Source organism: Phalangium opilio, unplaced genomic scaffold (genome assembly GCF_054372755.1).
Source record: "Phalangium opilio isolate 3A_F unplaced genomic scaffold, DU_Popi_V2 ptg000077l_1, whole genome shotgun sequence".
In the NCBI taxonomy this organism is placed as follows: Eukaryota; Metazoa; Arthropoda; class Arachnida; order Opiliones; family Phalangiidae; genus Phalangium; species Phalangium opilio.
Window position 1 is genome coordinate 10218870 of NW_028324185.1, and position 25445 is coordinate 10244314.

The 25445-nt window shown below is 43.2% G+C and overlaps 8 non-coding genes across 8 annotated transcripts; all 8 read right to left on the reverse strand.

Annotated features, from left to right (window-relative positions):
* Positions 1 to 813: 813 nt before the first annotated feature.
* On the reverse strand, positions 814 to 885 carry TRNAE-UUC (transfer RNA glutamic acid (anticodon UUC)). The gene has a single exon. It is a non-coding gene; the product is annotated as a tRNA-Glu (tRNA).
* Positions 886 to 6577: 5692 nt separating this feature from the next.
* TRNAE-UUC (transfer RNA glutamic acid (anticodon UUC)) lies at positions 6578 to 6649 on the reverse strand. The gene has a single exon. It is a non-coding gene; the product is annotated as a tRNA-Glu (tRNA).
* Positions 6650 to 15578: 8929 nt separating this feature from the next.
* TRNAE-UUC (transfer RNA glutamic acid (anticodon UUC)) lies at positions 15579 to 15650 on the reverse strand. The gene has a single exon. It is a non-coding gene; the product is annotated as a tRNA-Glu (tRNA).
* A 3399-nt stretch (positions 15651 to 19049) lies between these two features.
* On the reverse strand, positions 19050 to 19121 carry TRNAE-UUC (transfer RNA glutamic acid (anticodon UUC)). The gene has a single exon. It is a non-coding gene; the product is annotated as a tRNA-Glu (tRNA).
* Positions 19122 to 22368: 3247 nt separating this feature from the next.
* TRNAE-UUC (transfer RNA glutamic acid (anticodon UUC)) lies at positions 22369 to 22440 on the reverse strand. Its single transcript has one exon. It is a non-coding gene; the product is annotated as a tRNA-Glu (tRNA).
* Positions 22441 to 22519: 79 nt separating this feature from the next.
* On the reverse strand, positions 22520 to 22591 carry TRNAE-UUC (transfer RNA glutamic acid (anticodon UUC)). The gene has a single exon. It is a non-coding gene; the product is annotated as a tRNA-Glu (tRNA).
* A 1725-nt stretch (positions 22592 to 24316) lies between these two features.
* TRNAE-UUC (transfer RNA glutamic acid (anticodon UUC)) lies at positions 24317 to 24388 on the reverse strand. The gene has a single exon. It is a non-coding gene; the product is annotated as a tRNA-Glu (tRNA).
* A 530-nt stretch (positions 24389 to 24918) lies between these two features.
* On the reverse strand, positions 24919 to 24990 carry TRNAE-UUC (transfer RNA glutamic acid (anticodon UUC)). The gene has a single exon. It is a non-coding gene; the product is annotated as a tRNA-Glu (tRNA).
* Positions 24991 to 25445: the final 455 nt, after the last annotated feature.

The following is a 25445-nucleotide window of genomic DNA, read 5'->3' on the forward strand; positions in this document are numbered from 1 at the left end:
TCTATTCATAAACCTATATCCTTAAGTCTATTCTTGAAAGGCGGTACAAAAGCACGCGCTCCGATACCGGGAATCGAACCCGGGCCATCTGGGTGAAAGCCTGGTATCCTAGCCACTAGATTATATCGGACTGGGTGGAACAACCCTAAATATTATTCCTATAAATGTGTCTTTAAGTTTATTCTTCAAAAGCGGTACAAAAGAACTTGCTCCGATACCGGGAATCGAACCCGTGCCTTCTGGGTAAAAGCCAGATATCCTAGCCAATAGACCATATCAGACTTGCTTAACCAAGTCTTCATTCTATTCAAAAACCTATATCCTTAAGTCTATTCTTCAAAAGCGGTACAAAAGAACTCGCTCCTATAGCGGGAATCGAACCCGTGCCTTCTGGGTGAAAGCCAGATATCCTAGCCACTAGACCATATCGGACTTGCTTAACAAAGTCTTAATTCTATTCATAAACCTATATCCTTAAGTCTATTCTTGAAATGCGGTACAATAGCACTCGCTCCGAGACCGGGAATCAAACCCATGCCTTCTGGGTAAAAGCCAGGTATCCTAGCCACTAGACCATATCGGATTAACTTAACAAAGTCTTAATTCTATTCATAAACCTATATCTTTAAGTCTATTCTTGAAATGCGGTACAAAAGCACTCGGTCCGATACCGGGAATCGAACCCGGGCCTTCTGGGTGAAAGCCAGATATCCTTCCCAAAAGACAATATCGGACTTGCTTAAGAAAGTCTTAATTCTATTCATAAACCTATATCCTTAAGTCTATTCTCTAAATGCGGTACAAAAGCACTCGCTCCGATACCGGGAATCGAACCCGGGCCTTCTGGGTGAAAGCCAGTCATCCTAGCCACTAGACCATATCGGACGTGCTTAACAAAGTCTTAATTCTATTCATAAACCTATATCCTTGTTTAGTACTTATAAACGTTAATAATTAGGCGAATGTGCGATAATTATAGTTTATTAGACAACAATTAAAATATATACTAAAATAATGCTAGCGCGAGTTTACTAGATAATACCCGTACGTATTAGAGTCCAGTAGTCCGTAAGTAGTCCGTAGTCCGATGTTGTAGAGTCGCGTGCCCGGTATTCGAATGTCTTATCTAATCAATGGGTGATGTTTATATACCTTTCTAAGGGGATGTGTTTACGTTTACATTCATTGGTGGCGCCACCTAGTTCATTTATTCTTAAATTCTAGTAGGACGCGACAATACCCCTTTTTTTTTATTTTGGAAGGATAGTCTATTCGGATAATGGGATGGTTCGTTAATTGTATTTTATGCGGGTTGGTACCGGGCTGGACTTCTTCGTGTGCGCGGAGCTTTTGTTCTGGCGATAGAAGTGTTATCGGCGTCAATTGGTTTGTGGATGGCATCGGATTTGGATGAAGTCCTTGGTGGAGTTCCGGTCTTCTGAAGGTGTGTTGAGGATTGTGATTGTCTGGTGACCGGAGACGAGCTTGGTATTGCTGGGAGTCGATTATCCTCTTGGGCAAAGGCAAATAGTCCTGGTTGCCAGACAGGCAACTCCTTAGTTGGATGGTCGATGGCTCGGGAAACTGATTTTCTTGGGATCCGTGGTTCCGTTCGTGGACGAAGCTGATTCCTATGGCGTCGGACTTCGCCATTTGCTGTATCAATGATGAACATCATATTCCCAAGGATGTTAGTGATCGTTCCAGGAATCCAGTTTTCACCAGACCCGAAATAGCGAACGTAAACCGCGTCATTAACGAAGTATTTAGTGCTATTTAGCGGCGGTTTGCGCGTGGCGTTTCGCGGATGGCACAAGTCTACGTGCGTCACGATGGGTCGGCCCAGCATAAGTTCAGCTGGCGAGTGTCCATTTGATGTTGGCGTGCGTCTGTGGTTTAAGAGTATCAGCGCGATTCTTTTCTCAAGAGGTCCGGACGCGTGAACGTTATGACCGTTATTTATAATTTGCGCGGCTTCCGAAGCATGCGAGATTTTCTTTAGATGGTCTTTTACCGTTCTGACGCCGCGTTCCGCAGTACCGTTGGAGGCTGGATGATTAGGTGCTGACCGTAAGTGCGTAATACCGTTTTCCTTAATAAACGACGCGAACTCCGAACTGGTAAAGCACGTAGCGTTGTCTGTAACGAGCGTAAGCATTACCCCGAAACGCGCGATTAATTCCCGAAGAAAAGTGATAACTGCATGCGAAGTTTGGGACGTAGTTATTGCGATCTCGAACCATTTACTATATGTATCCACCACAATTAGTAAATATCGGCCGTCTATGGGACCTGCGAAGTCAGCGTGTACGCGTTCCCATGGCTTAGTAGGAGTTGGCCATGGATGATACTGGGTCGCTGGCATAGGTGCGTGTTGTTGACAGGCTTTGCATGATTTTGAGAGGGTCTCGATATCAGCATCGATCCGTGGCCACCAGAATCGTGAACGTGCGACTGCTTTCATGGCGACGATGCCTTGATGGGAGCCGTGTAGATCTAGTAGGAAGTCTTGGCGCTGGGCTTCGGGAATAATAATCCTATTTCCCATAAGGATGATTTCTCCAATATTGGAAAGATCGTTACGTCGTTTGTAGAAGACTTCAAGATCTGGAGGTCTGTTTGATTTTGGTCAACCGTCTCTCATGTACTTCCGAAGTGTCTGGAGCGTAGGATCTGCCAATGTAGCTTCAGCCAGTAACTTCGATGTGATAGGTCCTTTATCGGTCGTTTCTTTCAGTGCGAACACATATTCAGCTGGAGCTGGAGTGTTTGTAACGTTCCCAATTGGCAAAGGAGACCGGCTTAAGGCATCCGCGTTTGCATTAGCTGAGCCCTTGCGAAATTTTATTTCGTAGGAATACGCTGCCATGATAAGGGACCAACGTTGAATCCTGGCGGCTGCCATGATGGATACTGGTTTGTGAGCGGCCAGTAGCGTGATCAATGGCTGGTGATCCGTATAGATGGTGAATCTCTTTCCGTATAGGTAATCTTTGAACTTCTTGACTGCATAGATCACCGCTAGGCCTTCTTTGTCCAATTGAGAATAGTTCTTTTCGGCAGGAGTTAGGCTGCGCGAGGCAAATGCAATTGGTTTTTCGATTCCGTCCAAGATATGGGAGATAACGGCACCGACCCCCACCGGTGAAGCGTCGCATGCGAGAGTGATCTCCTTCGACAAGTCGTAGTGAACCAAGATGTTGGATGACTTGATTGACTGTTTCGCTTCGAGGAACGCTGCTTCTTCCTTTTTACCCCAGGACCATTTTGATTCTTTCTTCAGCAAGGCGTAGAGTGGAGCGAGACGTGTGGCGTTGTTTGGCAAGAAGCGGGAATAATAGTTCAGTAAACCGAGGAACGATCGTAAGGTTTCGACGTTATGTGGTGCTGGAGCGTTCATTATGGCCGTCATCTTTTGTTCCTGTGGATGTATCCCTTCTTTGTCGAGTTTGTGTCCAAGAAACTCAACTTCCGTCTGCAGGAATTTACATTTTTCCTCTTCAATTTTAGGCCAAAGTCTCGTAGTTTCTGGAGAACTCTGTCAAGAATTTTTAGGTGATCATGTTGGGTGCGGCCGCCGATTAACGTATCGTCTTGGAAAGGCGTGACCTGAGGAATGTCATTGAGGACAGTCTCCATAATTCGCTGGAAAATAGCAGAAGCTGAGGCTACTCCAAAAGGAAGGCGGTTGAAGCGAAATAAACCAAGTGTGGTGTTGATGACCATGTATTTCCGGGAGTCCTTGTCCAATTCTATCTGGTTATAAGCTTCTTTTAGGTCCAGCTTGGAGAAGAACTTGCACCCCGCCAGCGTGGCAAAGATATCCTCAGCCTTGGGAAGCGGATATGTATCGATGTTTAACACAGGGTTGAGGGTTGACTTAAAATCTGCACAGGTTCTTATTCCGCCGTCCGGTTTCTGCACGGCAACGATCGGTGATGCGTAAGCAGAGTAGTCTACTTTCTCTATAATTCCCTCAGCTTCCATGCGTCTTAGCTCCCTCTCGACTGCATCTTTACGGGCGTAAGGAATAGTCCTGGCCTTACAGAACTTGGGAGTTGCTTCCGGTTTCACATGTAAGTGAGCTTTGATGTTCTTGAGTTTTCCCAGTCCGGGTGTGAAGAGTTCGGCGTGCTTCTCTAGAATCTTCTTTAAGTCGGGTTCGCTTTCCACGGCATTAATCCTTTCCTTACGGTGTGATACCGACGGCAAAATATTCAGTTTTGAGAAAAGCCACTTTCGGCCGCAGAGATTTGGTCCATTGGAGTTGACAACCACCAGTGGTAGTGTATCTTCGTTACCGTCGTAGGTCACGTGGACTTCGGCTTACCCCATGACTTCGACCTCGTTTCCGGTGTATGATTCTAGTTATCGTGAAAATGGTTTTAGGTGTACGGCAGGGACGAGCTTCTGGAACTCCTGCCGTGTCATCATGGTATGTCCAGATCCATTATCCAGCTGGAACAACACGGCTGTTCCATTAACATCAAGGGTTACAACGTCAGGTGGTGGGACTTCTTCGTTGTGGTCCTGTACTGCGTTTACAGCCCTTGGATGTTCCGCGCTATGACGTTTCGATTTGGACTCTCGAATGTGCGCCACACGGCTTGGATTTGGTGTAATATCTCGGATTTGGCAGACATCCACATCGTATTCCGGAAAATGGTGGACATGAATTAACTCGCTCTCGTTCGCTGTCTGTACATAATTAGCTTGATGTGGTTTTCTATGGATTTCCCTCGTCCTGGACTTTTCCGGTGGATCCAAGCATGCTCTTGCCAAGTGGCCTATCCGATCACACTTGGAGCACTTGGCGGTCTTATATGGACAATCGCGGGAGTAATGGTCAGGATTCAAACATCGGATGCACTTACTGAAGTCTGGTACTGTTCTTGAGTTCTGGTGCTTGTTTGCGTAGTTTGACTTAGCTGACGCGGGTTGATTCCCTTTTTGTGATTTTTGGATATCATGTCCATTCTTTGGTCGATGCCTTCCTTTAGATTAGACGAGATTCACCTGAGACATTTTAGTGGTATCTTCCGATCTCATTTCCCCGATGCTACGCTTTGAGTTTTCCATAGCTACCAAAAGAGTGGTGGCGCGTGAGAGGGTAATCGTCTTTTTCTCTTCTTCTTCCGCAATAAGGCGCTGTTGCATTGCATCATTGTTGATGCCGAAAATGATCTGGTCCACGATCATTTCCTCCCTTTTGTCAAAGTTGCAATGTTGCGTCAGGTTTTGAAGTTCCGCGATATAGGTCTCCACTGATTCGCCGGTCTGACGGTGTCGCCGATGGAAACGTAGCCTTGCTATACAGCGCAATGGTTTAGGGTTGAAATGGTTGTGAAGAACGGCAACCAGCTCGGTGAATGTCTTGTCTTGAATCGTTGCTGGGCGTATCCGGTCTCGCAAAAGCTTGTATGTATCTGGGCTTAGGACCGTCTGGAGAATAGCTTTCCTGGTATCCAAATTGACTATTTCGTTTGCGACGAAGTAGGCTGTCAGGCGTTCCGCGTACTGTTCCCACGACTCGTTATTAATTTCGAATGTATTTAATCGTCCGAACGCGGCCATTGTGTCGATTTCCCCGGTTTTCACGTGAATAAACGTTCGCGGACTTTATCGCTACTGTACTTAAAAAAAACTTTCGGTTTCCTATGACGTACTGATCTAAGGGGTTTTCTTTATTTTTTTACGCGGGATCGGTTTCCGGCATTTAGAATTCAAACTAAATTTTTTTTTGTTAACTTACGATCTCGCGATCCGTCGCCATTTTGTTGTGTACTTATAAACGTTAATAATTAGGCGAATGTGCGATAATTATAGTTTATTAGACAACAATTAAAATATATACTAAAATAACGCTAGCGCGAGTTTACTAGATAATACCCGTACGTATTAGAGTCCAGTAGTCCGTAAGTAGTCCGTAGTCCGATGTTGTAGAGTCGCGTGCCCGGTATTCGAATGTCTTATCTAATCAATGGGTGATGTTTATATACCTTTCTAAGGGGGTGTGTTTACGTTTACATTCTTTGGTGGCGCCACCTAGTTCATTTATTCTTAAATTCTAGTAGGACGCGACAATCCTTAAGACTATTCTTGAAATGCGGTACAAAAGCACTGTCTCCGATACTGGGAATGGAACCCGGGTCTTCTGGGTGAAGGCCAGATATCCTAGCCACTAGACTATATCGGACTGGGTGGAACAACCCTAAATATTATTCCTATAAATGTGTCTTTAAGTTTATTCTTCAAAAGCGGTACAAAAGAACTCGCTCCTATAGCGGGAATCGAACCCGTGCCTTCTGGGTGAAAGCCAGATATCCTAGCCACTAGACCATATCGGACTTGCTTAACAAAGTCTTAATTCTATTCATAAACCTATATCCTTAAGTCTATTCTTCAAAAGCGGTACAAAAGCACTCGTTCCTATAGCGGGAATCGAACCCGTGCCTTCTGGGTGAAAGCCAGATATCCTAGCCTTTAGACCATATCGGACTAACTTAACAAAGTCTTAATTCTATTCATAAACCTATATCCTTAAGTCTATTCTTGAAATGCGGTACAAAAGCACTCGCTCCGATACCGGGAATCGAACCCGGGCCTTCTGGGCGAAAGCCAGATATCCTAGCCACTAGACCATATCGGACTTGCTTAACAAAGTCTTAATTCTATTCATAAACCTATATCCTTAAGTCTATTCTTCAAAAGCGGTACAAAAGCACTCGCTCCTATAGCGGGAATCGAACCCGTGCCTTCTGGATGAAAGCCAGATATCCTAGCCACTAGACAATATCGGACATTGTAGCGGACTTTGGGGTCATAAGGCCCCGCAGCGGTTGGCTATGCCGTTGGAGTTCGCGTACAAACTTATTTAAAAATAATTTTAGCCGTGGGGGTAAAATCCAAGATACTTTATTACATCTTAACAGTCCAGAGGGTTAAACAGAAGTGACTCGAGATTCCTTCTCATACGAGGGGTTTTTGACCAAGGGGTTAATCCGCGAGGGCGAGGAGAGGAATCTCGATCTTTTGAAGATATCAATACAAAAGGTGTTTTTTTTGAGTTTATTTTTAGAAGCGAGAAAAACATCTCGTTCTTTACAATTTCGAGTACTGTGACGAAAGGGTTAACAACAGGTATTGAAAAGGTCAGGGGTGTGAGTGCAGGTGTGTCCAGTATTAAGAGATACAAATTTATAGGATGCAATGAACTGTAGAAGTTCGTAAAGTGAAGTCTAACAAAAGTAACTTGTTACAATTCCCCCCGACAAAGGATGAGAATGGGTTCGAATACTTAAGAAAAAACAAAAACAATTATGTTGTGTCACAAAAATACAAAGATAACAGTGAGTTTGCAAAATACTAAATGAAATGTTTACACAAATTATAAGAGTCAAAAAAAATGTTGTTTTTTTTTACACAATATTACTTATTAATTGACTAATTCAATTTACAAAATTTAAATCAAAAGTTTAAACAAATTAAAAAAAAGCATTGAAAGTATACAATTTTAATCAGTAAGTTGTAATATATTTTTTTTCATTTAGAATATTTAATTGCTTTTGTATTAGCTCGCTGAGGGCGGGGATTGGGTCGCAATGGTTGTGAGACTTTAGGTTTTTTCCTTGGTTGGGGAACAGTGACCTTTGGCAAAACTAAAGTAGCGTCTCTTTCAACGTACGGTTTCATATTAGTAACATTAATTATACCCTGATCTTTCAATGTCTTAGGGTCAACCAAAGCGTGATTTAAATCGCTAGTTTTAGCCGAAATTTCGTATGGACCATCCCAGCGCTCGGCGAGTTTCTTCGTAAAATTTTTTATTTTCGAAGATTGGTGATGTGTTCGCGTCATAATTAAATCACCAATTTGATAATGAACATCGCGTCGATTTTTGTCATAATTTTGTTTTTGATGTTCATGCGCTTTTTCTTTAGAAATTTTGACATTTTTATTTATTTCCGTCATTTTATCAGTCAAATGTTGAACATAATCGGAAATATCGTTAAGGGGGTCGGCAGAGGGGTTGCGTTCCAAAAAACGATGAATGGGTAGCTTGAGCTCTCGACCGGTCAACATAAAATGGGGCGAGTATCCCGTGGACGCGCGCGGAGCTGAACGAATAGCTAAAGCTAGTTTGGGGAGGTGTTCATCCCAACGTTTATGTTCTGTCTCAACATATATAGCGACCATCTGTTTTATTGTTTTGTTGGAACCTTCAGTGGGATTCGCCTGTGCATGATATGGGGTTGTGTGTTGTACTTTAGCCCCCCAATCGTTACAAATCGACCGAAAGGATTCGCTAGAGAATTGGGAACCATTATCCGCGATTATGATTCGTGGAACTCCATATCTAGGGAAAATTTCCTCTGTGAGTTTCTTGGTGATAGCGGAAGTGGTGGCTTTACGTAAAGCGAAAATCTCAACGAATTTAGAAAAATTGTCAATTATGACAAGCATGTATTCATTTTGTTTCGAGCTTCGCGGAAAAGGTCCCATTAAATCAAGTGCAATGGTTTCCCATGGTTCTGTTGCACCTAGGGTGCCTAAGAGACCAGCTGGGCTTTGATTGTCAGACTTGTAAGCCTGACATTTCTGGCAAGACTTAACGTAATTTTGAACGTCTTGATTTAATGTGTTCCAATAAGCTACTGATTTTGCGCGCCATAGCGTTTTGTCTATACCTAGGTGTCCTGCAGTGGGATCGTCATGGATCACGCGCAGCAGGTGGGGTATCAATGTGCTAGGAATGATGGGAAGCCAAGCTATTGGTTTCGCGCATTTTTGCTCGTGGCGGCAAGGCCTTGTTTCCTGTAAGCGGTAAACCACGTTTTCTGCAATGACGTAACGGTCTGCCTTATGTTTAATGCGTCTAGCGAGCTTTTTATCTGTTGGCAAGCGACTAGATAGCAAATAGGTTTTAAGCGCTAAGATCTTTGGATCGTCATCTTGGGCTTTAGCTAATTTAGTCCTATCAAACACGTCAGTTAAATTAAAATCTACTATGGCAGAAGTTGGGTCAGCGCTCTTAATGGCGGAAACATTTAGGGAATGACAGGGACGGCTAATGAGGTCCTCAAATAAATCTGGATTATCCGCATCCAGGTGATCACCATTATCAGGGATTGGATAGCGAGAGAGCGCGTCCGCGACCTTATTGTCAACTCCTTTACGGTGTTTTACCTCAAAGGTGAAACCCTGTAACTGGATAGCCCAGCGTGTGAGCTTTGATGACGTATCTTTCATGCGGCGCAGCCATTGCAAAGCGCTACTATCCGTGATCAGTGTGAATTCTATTCCTTCAATGTAGTGACGAAATTTGTTGATCGCCCATACCACAGCGAGAAGTTCGCGTTCAGTGGCGTGATATCTAGATTGAGCAGGCTGTAATTTTCTACTAGCGTACGCGACAACTTGTTCGGTGCCTTTGATGTCTGTCTGAAAAAGTACCGCCCCTAGGCCTACCATGCTCGCGTCAGTTTGAAGGAAGAATGGCATCTGATAATTTGGCATTTTAAGGATAGGAGATGAGATTAATTTTTGTTTTAAAGCGTTAAAACTCTCATCACATGACGAATTCCATTCGAACATTGTATCCTTCTTAGTCAGCCTAACCAGGGGTTCGGATAAGTCGGCGAAATCGGGTATAAACTCTCTATACCAGCCGGCGCAACCTAAGAAGGCTCTAACGTCTGTAGCATTCGATGGTCTAGGGTATTCTGATATTACGCGTACCTTAGCTGGGTCAGCTTGAATACCAGCCGCGGAAACGACATGGCCTAAGAATAAAATTTCAGAACGATAAAACTGGCATTTATCTGGACGGCAGGTTAGACCAGCGTCGCGTAATTTGGTTAGAACGTGATGAAGATGAACGTGGTGTTCTTCGCGAGTTTTGGAGTAAACCAAAATGTCGTCAATATATATCAATACAAATTTTCCTAATTCATTTCCAAAGATTAAGACCATGCATCTTTGAAAAGTAGCTGGAGAATTTCGAAGACCAAAAGGCAAAACATTAAATTCAAATAGCCCGCGGTGGGTGACTACTGCGGTGAGGGGTTTTGCGGCTTCATCAAGTTCTAATTGCCAAAACGCGTCTTTCAAATCAATGATTGAAAAACAAGTTGCACCTTCAAGGAGGTTAATTTCATCCCTAATTATTGGCAGGGGAAAAGCGTCAGGGACCGTTATTTCGTTTAGTTTCCTAAAATCTCCACACACGCGAGGGATTGAGGTAGTTTTCTTACCGACTAATAGCAAAGGGGAAGAATACGGCGAAAAACTTTTTCGAATAATACCCTTTTTGAGCATGGCTTCGAGCTGCGTGTCAACTATAGCTTTGCGAGCAGGGGAGAGGGGATAGGCTCTGGATTTAAACGGTTCCTGGGAATTTAATACTATCTTATGCCTTAGCAAAGTACATCGGCCTGGGTCACCTGTAAAAACCTCGGGAAATTCTTCTATCAAAGCCCTGACTTCTGAATCACATGGGGTGACCGCATGTTTGTTGGCGACAGGGGTGCTGCTGTTTTCGCTAGAAGTGTCAGCTGGAATGATAGGGGAATCAACAGGGGTGCAAGGCCGTAGAGGTTCAATTATAGCTAGCGCAGGTAAAGGGTTAGCATTGGCTAAAGGGTACGCCGTGGGTTCATTCCCAAAATGAAACGTGCCTGAATGAGGTTTAGCGTGGATTAACGTAAATTCGGAAAAATCCCAACCTAGAACGACATCGCTATCAACGGAGTTGGATACGGCGAACACGTACATCCAAGACCGTCCGGCGATGGTAACGTTTAACGCGGCTTCACCAATAACGTGAAACGGGGTTAAATCGGCGTTATTAATTTTTGGTCCTGACCACGGGCGTAAAGTATCTGACTTACCGCGTGCTTTACCCCATAGAGTAGTGGATATAGCGGAAATTTCTGCCCCACTGTCTAACACTGCTAAGCCTTTATATTGACCTAACGTTATTTCTACTTGAGGTCGGTGGGCAGCCACTCGTACCTTTGTTTTGAGATTTTTCTCAGGAATGACTTTCTTGTCATCGGGCCCTTCAGGGTATTCTAGGGGGTGGTTCTGCCAGCTGGGGTTATCAATGACAGAAGAACCTATTGGCGAAAAGGCATGTGACGTTTGCGGTGAAACGGCTTCATTGAGAGCGGCCTGAATCACGCCTGAAATTTGATTTGGGGAAGATTCATCTTCGCTAGCCGCCGTGGCTATACTAGAAACTGTCCCGGGAGGGTTAGACGCGTGGTGTTCGCTTGCCCTATTGCCATTTTGACGCCTAGCGCGGCATTGAAACGACTTGTGTCCCATTCTGTGGCATTTCTTACATTGCACTTGCTTAGGTTCCCTGACTACATTACTGGCGGTATTATTTACATGCGGGGATGAGTTGTGGCTATTTTTAGGAAGCCCTGTACCCTGAATGGAGTCCCTAGAAGTTTGAGGTGGGTTTAAATTTTGGACAGGCCGAGGCCTATTTTGAAAGGTAGGACGTTGGCTTCGCGGGTTTTTACCATCGAAAGCCTGACAACGCCTCCACAGATTCTCTGCCTTTTGAGCGCTTTCTTGAACATCTATTAGCCTTGGGTTGTCTGGTAACCTCATAAAGGGAATTAGATGTGGATTAAGGCTGTCGAGAATTTGAGTAACTACAGCTTGAGGAGTCATGCAAGGGTCATACTGTAGTGCTAAACGTTCCATCTCTAGAATAAAACCTAAGACTGGTTCGTCTTCGCGTTGTTTACGCCTATTCAGCTTGTTTTGCAGCTGCTCTTTAAAATCTACACCGATAAATGCTCGGCAAAAGTGTTCTTTAAACTCCGACCACGTGGGAATACTTCGCGCCATACGGTCAAACCAGTATAAAGTGTCGCCCTCTAACATTCTTTCTACTAAATCCCTTAACTGTGGGTCAGTTAAATTACATATTCTATGGAAACGCTCAGCCTCCGACAGGAAAATCAAAGGGTCTTTTCCCGCGCGAAATTTAGGAATTTGCGGTTGGTCTGGTCTAGCGTATATACTAGGATTTGTAAAATTTGGAGGGGGAATGGACAAATTAGGGAAGCTATAAGAGTTCAACATTTGACCATTTCCACTGGTTGACGGTACATTAACATTAGAATTACTTTGATTACTATTAGCATTTAAAACACTAGGAGAAGTGCCTGATGGCGGCATATTCGTGCTAGACGAATTACTTAAACTACTAGGACTAATAGGATTGGTAACAGTAGGAGTGGTCCCTGGAAAACCCAAGTTAAATTGACCATTGGTCAAAGCAGTTATTAGATTTAACTGTTGTTGGTTTTGTTGGGCTACTAGATTAGCTAGTAGAGCACCCATACGATTTGCAATATCGTCAGCCAAAGAAGATTGGCTAGTAGTCGCGGTAGTGTTTGCGGTACCCGAAGTAAGACTACTGGTTATAGGGGTGGCTGTATTTGAATTGGGATTTCCAGAACCATTTGGATCACCTTTTGAAGACATTGTGTCTACTAAGTTAGAGGAATCCTGATTTTGATAATTTGAACAGTTTGTATTTATATCTAAATCTACGTTATCTGATAACACAGGATTATCCTCGTTTTCGTTTAAAAAGTCCTGTGAGGGGGAATAAATTTCTGTTTCTTCACCAGAAGAAATAATACCTAAGTTACGGGCCTGAGATCGCGTATAGCGTCTTTCCTTATCCATAAATTATACACATTTGATTTAAACAATAATGATAATAAAATATTGTCCCGTACTAGTAGTAGGTTGATAATTTTAGAAAAAAAATCGTTTGTGTCCAACCTTATTGTTTTCGGCGGAGATGCCGCTCCGTAGTCCCGCGGTCCTTCCGGAGATGATGGGCGACGATCCGCGGTGAAAATGTTCTATTAGCACGTTGTCCCGCAGTCCAACGGTAGATTTTCGAAGCGTGATGCGTCTTGTAGCGTGCCGTCCCGCAGTCCGGCAGCTGATTCAGTCCTTACTGAGTTGATGAGTGACGAGGGTTTGAGGGTCACCTCGAGGCACGTTGTCCCGCAGTCCAACGGCAGAAATTCGTGTTGTTTGTCGTTCGTTCGGCAACGTACCGTCCCGCAGTCCGGCAGTGAAGAATGATTGACGGTGAGCGGCCACGTCGGAGTCGATTCGAGAGATCTTTGGCGCAGCTGAAGAGTCCCGCAGTTCTCCTCCCAACGACCAAAACGATGCTAGAGAACTCGAAGAGCGACCAAATGCACGACGGAAAAGGCGCTATGGTACCACCGGCAACAGTCAGGAACGACGGCAACCTCTGGCAAAAGAAGTCATCAAGGATGGCGACTCGGTAGGGAAACCGACATCGAAGCACGGCGCCTCCACCAAAGTTGTAGCGGACTTTGGGGTCATAAGGCCCCGCAGCGGTTGGCTATGCCGTTGGAGTTCGCGTACAAACTTATTTAAAAATAATTTTAGCCGTGGGGGTAAAATCCAAGATACTTTATTACATCTTAACAGTCCAGAGGGTTAAACAGAAGTGACTCGAGATTCCTTCTCATACGTTTATCATACGAGGGGTTTTTGACCAAGGGGTTAATCCGTGAGGGCGAGGAGAGGAATCTCGATCTTTTGAAGATATCAATACAAAAGGTGTTTTTGAGTTTATTTTTAGAAGCAAGAAAAACATCTCGTTCTTTACAATTTCGAGTACTGTGACGAAAGGGTTAACAACAGGTATTGAAAAGGTCAGGGGTGTGAGTGCAGGTGTGTCCAGTATTAAGAGATACAAATTTATAGGATGCGATGAACTGTAGAAGTTCGTAAAGTGAAGTCTAACAAAAGTAACTTGTTACAACATGCTTAACAAAGTCTTAATTCTATTCATTACCCTATATCCTTAAGTCTATTCTTGAAATGCGGTACAATAGCATTCGGTCCGATACCGGGAATCAAACCCGTGCCTTCTGGGTAAAAGCCAGGTATCCCAGACACTAGACCATATCGGACTAACTTAAAAAAGTCTTAATTCTATTCATAAACCTATATCCTTAAGTCTATTCTTGAAATGCGGTACAAAAGCACTCGCTCCGATACCGGGAATCGAACCCGGGCCTTCTGGGTGAAAGCCAGGTATCCTAGCCAAAAGACAATATCGGACTTGCTCAACCAAGTCTTAATTCTATTCATAAACCTATATCCTTAAGTCTATCCTTGAAATGCGGTACAAAAGCACTCGCTCCGATAGCGGGAGTCGAACCCGGGCCTTCTGGGTGAAAGCCAGGTATCCTAGCCACTAGACCATATCGGACGTGCTTGACAAAGTCTTAATTCTATTCATAAACCTACATCCTTAAGACTATTCTTCAAAAGCAGTACAAAAGAACTTGCTCCGATACCGTGAATCGAACCCGTGTCTTCTGGGTGAAAGCCAGATATCCTAGCCAATAGACCATATCAGAGTTGCTTAACCAAGTCTTCATTCTATTCAAAAACCTATATCCTTAAGTCTATTCTTCAAAAGCGGTACGAAAGCACTCGCTCCTAGAGCGGGAATCGAACCCGTGCCTTCTGGGTAAAAGCCAGATATCCTAGCCACTAGACCATATCGGACTGGTTGCAACAACCCTAGATATTATTCCAATAAATGTGTCTTTAAATTTGTTCTTGAAATGCGGTACAAAAGCACTTGCTCCGATACCGGAAATCGAACGCGGGCCTTCTGGGTGAAAGCCAGGTTCCTAGCCAAAAGACAATATCGGACTTGCTTAAGAAAGTCTTAATTCTATTCATAAACCTATATCCTTAAGTCTATTCTTGAAACGCGGTACAAAAGCACTCGCTCCTACAGCGGGAATCGAACCGGGCCTTCTGGGTGAAAGCCAGATATCCTAGCCACTAGACAATATCGGACATGCTTAACAAAGTCTTAATTCTATTCATTAACCTATATCCTTAAGTCTATTCTTGAAATGCGGTACAAAAGCATTCGGTCCGATACCGGGAATCGAACCCGGGCCTTCTGGGTGAAAGCCAGATATCCTAGCCACTAGACCATATAGCACTTGCTTAACAAAGTCTTAATTCTATTCATAAACCTATATCCTTAAATCTATTCTTGAAATGCGGTACAAAAGCACTCGCTCCTTTAGCGGGAATCGAACCCGTGCCTTCTGGGTGAAAGCCAGATATCCTAGCCACTAGACAATATCGGACATGCTTAACAAAGTCTTAATTCTATTCATTAACCTATATCCTTAAGTCTATTCTTGAAATGCGGTACAAAAGCACTCGCTCCGATACCAGGAATAGAACCCGGGCCTTCTGGGTGAAAGCCAGATATCCTAGCCACTAGACAATATCGGACATGCTTAACAAAGTCTTAATTCTATTCATTAACCTATATCCTTAAGTCTATTCTTGAAATGCGGTACAAAAGCACTCGCTCCGATACCGGGAATCGAACCCGGGCCTTCTGGGTGAAAGCCAGGTATCCTAGCCAAAAGACAATATCGGACTTGCTTAAGAAAGTCTTAATTCTATTCATAAACCTATATCCTTAAGTCTATCCTTGAAATGCGGTACAAAAGCACTCGCTCCGATACCGGGAATCGAACCCGGGCCTTCTGGGTGAAAGCCAGGTATCCTAGCCACTAGACCATATCGGACGTGCTTAACCAAGTCTTCATTCTATTCAAAAACCTATATCCTTAAATCTATTCTTCAAAAGCGGTACGAAAGCACTCGCTCCTACAGCGGGAATCGAACCGGGCCTTCTGGGTGAAAGCCAGATATCCTAGCCACTAGACAATATCGGACATGCTTAACAAAGTCTTAATTCTATTCATAAACCTATATCCTTAAGTCTATTCTTGAAATGCGGTACAAAAGCACTCGCTCCGATACCAGGAATAGAACCCGGGCCTTCTGGGTGAAAGCCAGATATCCTAGCCACTAGACAATATCGGACATGCTTAACAAAGTCTTAATTCTATTCATTAACCTATATCCTTAAGTCTATTCTTGAAATGCGGTACAAAAGCATTCGGTCCGATACCGGGAATCGAACCCGGGCCTTCTGGGTGAAAGCCAGATATCCTAGCCACTAGACCATATAGGACTTGCTTAACAAAGTCTTAATTCTATTCATAAACCTATATCCTTAAATCTATTCTTGAAATGCGGTACAAAAGCACTCGCTCCTTTAGCGGGAATCGAACCCGTGCCTTCTGGGTGAAAGCCAGATATCCTAGCCACTAGACAATATCGGACATGCTTAACAAAGTCTTAATTCTATTCATTAACCTATATCCTTAAGTCTATTCTTGAAATGCGGTACAAAAGCATTCGGTCCGATACCGGGAATCGAACCCGGGCCTTCTGGGTGAAAGCCAGATATCCTAGCCACTAGACCATATAGGACTTGCTTAACAAAGTCTTAATTCTATTCATAAACCTATATCCTTAAGTCTATTCTTGAAATGCGGTACAAAAGCACTCGCTCCTTTAGCGGGAATCGAACCCGTGCCTTCTGGGTGAAAGCCAGATATCCTAGCCACTAGACAATATCGGACATGCTTAACAAAGTCTTAATTCTATTCATTAACCTATATCCTTAAGTCTATTCTTGAAATGCGGTACAAAAGCATTCGGTCCGATACCGGGAATGAAACCCGTGCCTTCTGGGTAAAAGCCAGGTATCCCAGACACTAGACCATATCGGACTAACTTAACAAAGTCTTAATTCTATTCATAAACCTATATCCTTAAGTCTATTCTTGAAATGCGGTACAATAGCACTCGGTCCGATACCGGGAATCAAACCCGGGCCTTCTGGGTGAAAGCCAGATATCCTAGCCACTAGACCATATAGGACTTGCTTAAGAAAGTCTTAATTCTATTCATAAACCTATATCCTTAAGTCTATTCTTGAAATGCGGTACAAAAGCACTCGCTCCGATACCAGGAATCGAACCCGGGCCTTCTGGGTGAAAGCCAGATATCCTAGCCACTAGACAATATCGGACATGCTTAACATAGTCTTAATTCTATTCATTAACCTATATCCTTAAGTCTATTCTTGAAATGCGGTACAAAAGCATTCGGTCCGATACCGGGAATCGAACCCGGGCCTTCTGGGTGAAAGCCAGATATCCTAGCCACTAGACCATATAGGACTTGCTTAACAAAGTCTTAATTCTATTCATAAACCTATATCCTTAAATCTATTCTTGAAATGCGGTACAAAAGCACTCGCTCCTTTAGCGGGAATCGAACCCGTGCCTTCTGGGTGAAAGCCAGATATCCTAGCCACTAGACAATATCGGACATGCTTAACAAAGTCTTAATTCTATTCATTAACCTATATCCTTAAGTCTATTCTTGAAATGCGGTACAAAAGCATTCGGTCCGATACCGGGAATCGAACCCGGGCCTTCTGGGTGAAAGCCAGATATCCTAGCCACTAGACCATATAGGACTTGCTTAACAAAGTCCTAATTCTATTCATACACCTATATCCTTAAGTCTATTCTTGAAATGCGGTACAAAAGCACTCGCTCCTTTAGCGGGAATCGAACCCGTGCCTTCTGGGTGAAAGCCAGATATCCCAGACACTAGACCATATCGGACTAACTTAACAAAGTCTTAATTCTATTCATAAACCTATATCCTTAAATCTATTCTTGAAATGCGGTACAAAAGCACTCGCTCCTTTAGCGGGAATCGAACCCGTGCCTTCTGGGTGAAAACCAGATATCCTAGCCACTAGACAATATCGGACATGCTTAACAAAGTCTTAATTCTATTCATTAACCTATATCCTTAAGTCTATTCTTGAAATGCGGTACAAAAGCATTCGGTCCGATACCGGGAATCGAACCCGGGCCTTCTGGGTGAAAGCCAGATATCCTAGCCACTAGACCATATATTACTTGCTTAATAAAGTCTTAATTCTATTCATAAACCTATATCCTTAAGTCTATTCTTGAAATACGGTACAAAAGCACTCGCTCCTTTAGCGGGAATCGAACCCGTGCCTTCTGGGCGAAAGCCAGATATCCTAGCCACTAGACAATATCGGACATGCTTAACAAAGTCTTAATTCTATTCATTAACCTATATCCTTAAGTCTATTCTTGAAATGCGGTACAAAAGCATTCGGTCCGATACCGGGAATGAAACCCGTGCCTTCTGGGTAAAAGCCAGGTATCCCAGACACTAGACCATATCGGACTAACTTAACAAAGTCTTAATTCTATTCATAAACCTATATCCTTAAGTCTATTCTTGAAATGCGGTACAAAAGCATTCCGTCCGATACCGGGAATCGAACCCGGGCCTTCTGGGTGAAAGCCAGGTATCCTAGCCAAAAGACAATATCGGACTTGCTTAACAAAGTCTTAATTCTATTCATAAACCTATATCCTTAAGTCTATTCTTGAAATGCGGTACAATAGCACTCGGTCCGATACCGGGAATCAAACCCGGGCCTTATGGGTGAAAGCCAGATATCCTAGCCACTAGACCATATAGGACTTGCTTAAGAAAGTCTTAATTCTATTCATAAACCTATATCCTTAAGTCTATTCTTGAAATGCGGTACAAAAGTCTCGCTCCGATACCGGGAATCGAACCCAGGCCTTCTGGGTGAAAGCCAGGTATCCTAGCCACTATACCATATCGGACTTGCTCAACACAGTCTTAATTCTATTCATAAACCTATATCCATAAGTCTATTCTTCAAAAGCGGTACAAAAGCACTCGATCCTATAGCGGGAATCGAACCCGCGCCTTCTGGGTGAAAGCCAGATATCCTAGCCACTAGACAATATCGGACATGCTTAACAAAGTCTTAATTCTATTCATAAACCTATAGCCTTAAGTCTATTCTTGAAATGCGGTACAAAAGCACTCGCTCCGATACCGGGAATCGAACCCGGGCCTTCTGGGTGAAAGCCAGGTATCCTAGCCAAAAGACAATATCGGACTTGCTTAAGAAAGTCTTAATTCTATTCATAAACCTATATCCTTAAGTCTATCCTTGAAATGCGGTACAAAAGCACTCGCTCCGATACCGGGAATCGAACCCGGGCCTTCTGGGTGAAAGCCAGGTATCCTAGCCACTAGACCATATCGGACGTGCTTAACCAAGTCTTCATTCTATTCAAAAACCTATATCCTTAAATCTATTCTTCAAAAGCGGTACGAAAGCACTCGCTCCTACAGCGGGAATCGAACCGGGCCTTCTGGGTGAAAGCCAGATATCCTAGCCACTAGACAATATCGGACATGCTTAACAAAGTCTTAATTCTATTCATAAATCTATATCCTTAAGTCTATTCTTGAAATGCGGTACAAAAGCACTCGCTCCGATACCAGGAATAGAACCCGGGCCTTCTGGGTGAAAGCCAGATATCCTAGCCACTAGACAATATCGGACATGCTTAACAAAGTCTTAATTCTATTCATTAACCTATATCCTTAAGTCTATTCTTGAAATGCGGTACAAAAGCATTCGGTCCGATACCGGGAATCGAACCCGGGCCTTCTGGGTGAAAGCCAGATATCCTAGCCACTAGACCATATAGGACTTGCTTAACAAAGTCTTAATTCTATTCATAAACCTATATCCTTAAATCTATTCTTGAAATGCGGTACAAAAGCACTCGCTCCTTTAGCGGGAATCGAACCCGTGCCTTCTGGGTGAAAGCCAGATATCCTAGCCACTAGACAATATCGGACATGCTTAACAAAGTCTTAATTCTATTCATTAACCTATATCCTTAAGTCTATTCTTGAAATGCGGTACAAAAGCATTCGGTCCGATACCGGGAATCGAACCCGGGCCTTCTGGGTGAAAGCCAGATATCCTAGCCACTAGACCATATAGGACTTGCTTAACAAAGTCTTAATTCTATTCATAAACCTATATCCTTAAGTCTATTCTTGAAATGCGGTACAAAAGCACTCGCTCCTTTAGCGGGAATCGAACCCGTGCCTTCTGGGTGAAAGCCAGGTATCCCAGACACTAGACCATATCGGACTAACTTAACAAAGTCTTAATTCTATTCATAAACCTATATCCTTAAGTCTATTCTTGAAATGCGGTACAAAAGCATTCCGTCCGATACCGGGAATCGAACCCGGGCCTTCTGGGTGAAAGCCAGGTATCCTAGCCAAAAGACAATATCGGACTTGCTTAACAAAGTCTTAATTCTATTCATAAACCTATATCCTTAAGTCTATTCTTGAAATGCGGTACAATAGCACTCGGTCCGATACCGGGAATCAAACCCGGGCCTTATGGGTGAAAGCCAGATATCCTAGCCACTAGACCATATAGGACTTGCTTAAGAAAGTCTTAATTCTATTCATAAACCTATATCCTTAAGTCTATTCTTGAAATGCGGTACAAAAGTCTCGCTCCGATACCGGGAATCGAACCCAGGCCTTCTGGGTGAAAGCCAGGTATCCTAGCCACTATACCATATCGGACTTGCTCAACACAGTCTTAATTCTATTCATAAACCTATATCCATAAGTCTATTCTTCAAAAGCGGTACAAAAGCACTCGATCCTATAGCGGGAATCGAACCCGCGCCTTCTGGGTGAAAGCCAGATATCCTAGCCACTAGACAATATCGGACATGCTTAACATAGTCTTAATTCTATTCATTAACCTATATCCTTAAGTCTATTCTTGAAATGCGGTACAAAAGCATTCGGTCCGATACCGGGAATCGAACCCGGGCCTTCTGGGTGAAAGCCAGATATCCTAGCCACTAGACCATATAGGACTTGCTTAACAAAGTCTTAATTCTATTCATAAACCTATATCCTTAAATCTATTCTTGAAATGCGGTACAAAAGCACTCGCTCCTTTAGCGGGAATCGAACCCGTGCCTTCTGGGTGAAAGCCAGATATCCTAGCCACTAGACAATATCGGACATGCTTAACAAAGTCTTAATTCTATTCATTAACCTATATCCTTAAGTCTATTCTTGAAATGCGGTACAAAAGCATTCGGTCCGATACCGGGAATCGAACCCGGGCCTTCTGGGTGAAAGCCAGATATCCTAGCCACTAGACCATATAGGACTTGCTTAACAAAGTCTTAATTCTATTCATAAACCTATATCCTTAAGTCTATTCTTGAAATGCGGTACAAAAGCACTCGCTCCTTTAGCGGGAATCGAACCCGTGCCTTCTGGGTGAAAGCCAGATATCCTAGCCACTAGACAATATCGGACATGCTTAACAAAGTCGTAATTCTATTCATTAACCTATATCCTTAAGTCTATTCTTGAAATGCGGTACAAAAGCATTCGTTCCGATACCGGGAATGAAACCCGTGCCTTCTGGGTAAAAGTCAGGTATCCCAGACACTAGACCATATCGGACTAACTTAACAAAGTCTTAATTCTATTCATAAACCTATATCCTTAAGTCTATTCTTGAAATGCGGTACAAAAGCATTCCGTCCGATACCGGGAATCGAACCCGGGCCTTCTGGGTGAAAGCCAGGTATCCTAGCCAAAAGACAATATCGGACTTGCTTAACAAAGTCTTAATTCTATTCATAAACCTATATCCTTAAGTCTATTCTTGAAATGCGGTACAAAAGTCTCGCTCCGATACCGGGAATCGAACCCAGGTCTTCTGGGTGAAAGCCAGGTATCCTAGCCACTATACCATATCGGACTTGCTTAACACAGTCTTAATTCTATTCATAAACCTATATCCATAAGTCTATTCTTCAAAAGCGGTACAAAAGCACTCGATCCTATAGCGGGAATCGAACCCGCGCCTTCTGAGTGAAATCCAGATATCCTAGCCACTAGACAATATCGGACATGCTTAACAAAGTCTTAATTCTATTCATAAACCTATATCCTTAAGTCTATTCTTGAAATGCGGTACAAAAGCACTCGCTCCGATACCGGGAATCGAACCCGGGCCTTCTGGGTGAAAGCCAGGTATCCTAGCCAAAAGACAATATCGGACTTGCTTAAGAAAGTCTTAATTCTATTCATAAACCTATATCCTTAAGTCTATCCTTGAAATGCGGTACAAAAGCACTCGCTCCGATACCGGGAACCGAACCCGGGCCTTCTGGGTGAAAGCCAGGTATCCTAGCCACTAGACCACATCGGACGTGCTTAACCAAGTCTTCATTCTATTCAAAAACCTATATCCTTAAATCTATTCTTCAAAAGCGGTACGAAAGCACTCGCACCTAGAGCGGGAATCGAACCCGTGCCTTCTGGGTAAAAGCCAGATATCCTAGCCACTAGACCATTTCGGACTTGCTTAACAAAGTCTTAATTCTATTCATAAACCTATATCCTTTAGTCTATTCTTCAAAAGCGGTACAAAAACACTCGCTCCGATACCGGGAATCGAACCCGGGCCTTCTGGGTGAAAGCCAGATATCCTAACCACTAGACCATTTCGGACTTGCTTAACAAAGTCTTAATTCTATTCATAAACCTATATCCTTTAGTCTATTCTTCAAAAGCGGTACAAAAACACTCGCTCCGATACCGGGAATCGAACCCGGGCCTTCTGGGTGAAAGCCAGATATCCTAACCACTAGACCATATCGGACTTGCTTAACCAAGTCTTAATTCTAATAATAAATCTATATCCTTAAGACTGTTCTTGAAATGCGGTACAAAAGCACCTGCTCCGACACCGGGCCTTCTTGGTGAAAGCCAGGTATCCTAGCCACTAGACAATATCGGACTTGCTTAACAAAGTCTTAATTCTATTCATAAACCTATATCCTTAAGTCTATTCTTGAAATGCGGTACAATAGCACTCGCTCCGATACCGGGAAGCGAACAAGGGCCTTCTGGGTGAAAGTCAGATATCCTAGCCACTAGACCATATCGGACTGGTTGCAACAACCCTAGATATTATTCCTATAAATGTGTCTTTAAATTTGTTCTTGAAATGCGGTACAAAAGCACTTGCTCCGATACCGGAAATCGAACCCGGGCCTTCTGGGTGAAAGCCAGGTTCCTAGCCAAAAGACAATATCGGACTTGCTTAAGAAAGTCTTAATTCTATTCATAAACCTATATCCTTAAGTCTATTCTTGAAACGCGGTACAAAAGCACTCGCTCCTACAGCGGGAATCGAACCGGGCCTTCTGGGTGAAAGCCAGATATCCTAGCCACTAGACAATATCGGACATGCTTAACAAAGTCTTAATTCTATTCATAAACCTATTTCCTTAAGTCTATTCTTGAAATGCGGTACAAAAGCACTCGCTCCGATACCAGGAATCGAACCCGGGCCTTCTGGGTGAAAGCCAGATATCCTAGCCACTAGACAATATCGGACATGCTTAACATAGTCTTAATTCTATTCATTAACCTATATCCTTAAGTCTATTCTTGAAATGCGGTACAAAAGCATTCGGTCCGATACCGGGAATCGAACCCGGGCCTTCTGGGTGAAATCCAGATATCCTAGCCACTAGCCCATATAGGACTTGCTTAACAAAGTCTTAATTCTATTCATAAACCTATATCCTTAAGTCTTTTCTTGAAATGCGGTACAAAAGCACTCGCTCCTTTAGCGGGAATCGAACCCGTGCCTTCTAGGTGAAAGCCAGATATCCTAGCCACTAGACAATATCGGACATGCTTAACAAAGTCTTAATTCTATTCATTAACCTATATCCTTAAGTCTATTCTTGAAATGCGGTACAAAAGCATTCGGTCCGATACCGGGAATGAAACCCGTGCCTTCTGGGTAAAAGCCAGGTATCCCAGACACTAGACCATATCGGACTAACTTAACAAAGTCTTAATTCTATTCATAAACCTATATCCTTATGTCTATTCTTGAAATGCGGTACAAAAACATTCCGTCCGATACCGGGAATCGAACCCGGGCCTTCTGGGTGAAAGCCAGGTATCCTAGCCAAAAGACAATATCGGACTTGCTTAACAAAGTCTTAATTCTATTCATAAACCTATATCCTTAAGTCTATTCTTGAAATGCGGTACAATAGCACTCGGTCCGATAGCGGGAATCAAACCCGGGCCTTCTGGGTGAAAGCCAGATATCCTAGCCACTAGACCATATAGGACTTGCTTAACAAAGTCTTAATTCTATTCATAAACCTATATCCTTAAGTCTATTCTTGAAATGCGGTACAAAAGCACTCGCTCCTATAGCGGGAATCGAACCCGTGCCTTCTGGGTGAAAGCCAGATATCCTAGCCACTAGACAATATCGGACATGCTTAACAAAGTCTTAATTCTATTCATAAACCTATATCCTTAAGTCTATTCTTGAAATGCGGTACAATAGCACTCGGTCCGATAGCGGGAATCGAACCCGGGCCTTCTGGGTGAAAGCCAGATATCCTAGCCACTAGACCATATCGGACTTGCTTAACAAAGTCTTAATTCTATTCATAAACCTATAGCCTTAAGTCTATTCTTGAAATGCGGTACAAAAGCACTCGCTCCGATACCGGGAATCGAACCCGGGCCTTCTGGGTGAAAGCCAGGTATCCTAGCCAAAAGACAATATCTGACTTGCTTAAGAAAGTCTTAATTCTATTCATAAACCTATATCCTTAAGTCTATTCTTGAAATGCGGTACAATAGCACTCGCTCCGATACCGGGAAGCGAACCCGGGCCTTCTGGGTGAAAGCCATATATCCTAGCCACTAGACCATATCGGACTGGTTGCAACAACCCTAGATATTATTCCTATAAATGTGTCTTTAAATTTATTCTTTAAAAACGGTACAAAGCACAGTCTCCGATACCGGGAATCGAACCCCGGCCTTCTGGGTGAAAGCCAGATATCCTAGCCACTAGACCATATCGGACCGGTCGGAACAACCCTAAATATTATTCCTATAAATGTGTCTTAAGTTTGTTCTTGAAATGCGGTACAAAAGCACTTTCTCCGATACCGGAAATCGAACCCGGGCCTTCTGGGTGAAAGCCAGATATCCTGGCCACTAGACCATACCGGACTTGCTTAAACAAGTCTTAATTCTATTTATAAACCTATATCCTTAAGTGTATTCTTGAAATGCGGTACAAAAGCACTCGCTCCGATACCGGGAATCAAACCCAGGCCTTCTGGGTGAAAGCCAGGTATTTTTTTTTATTAAAAGCATCGAAAACATTACAATGGAATATGTAAGTGGCTATAACGGTTAAAGTGAATTAAAAGAAGGATTAAGTTACAGCACTAATTACTGGAGTTATTTATACAATACTAAAACAACAGCTGCAACCTTGTTACGGTAGTAACTACGTTAGAAAACTTGTTACGATGCAATAATAATGCAATATATTTGTGTGCAAAGGAACGTACCCTGGCAAGCAAAACTGGAACACTAAAAGGCAGGACGATGCCAAGGCCCGCTTCGACAACCAATTGACAACGATATTTCCATAATACATACTTAACAATACTAATTAA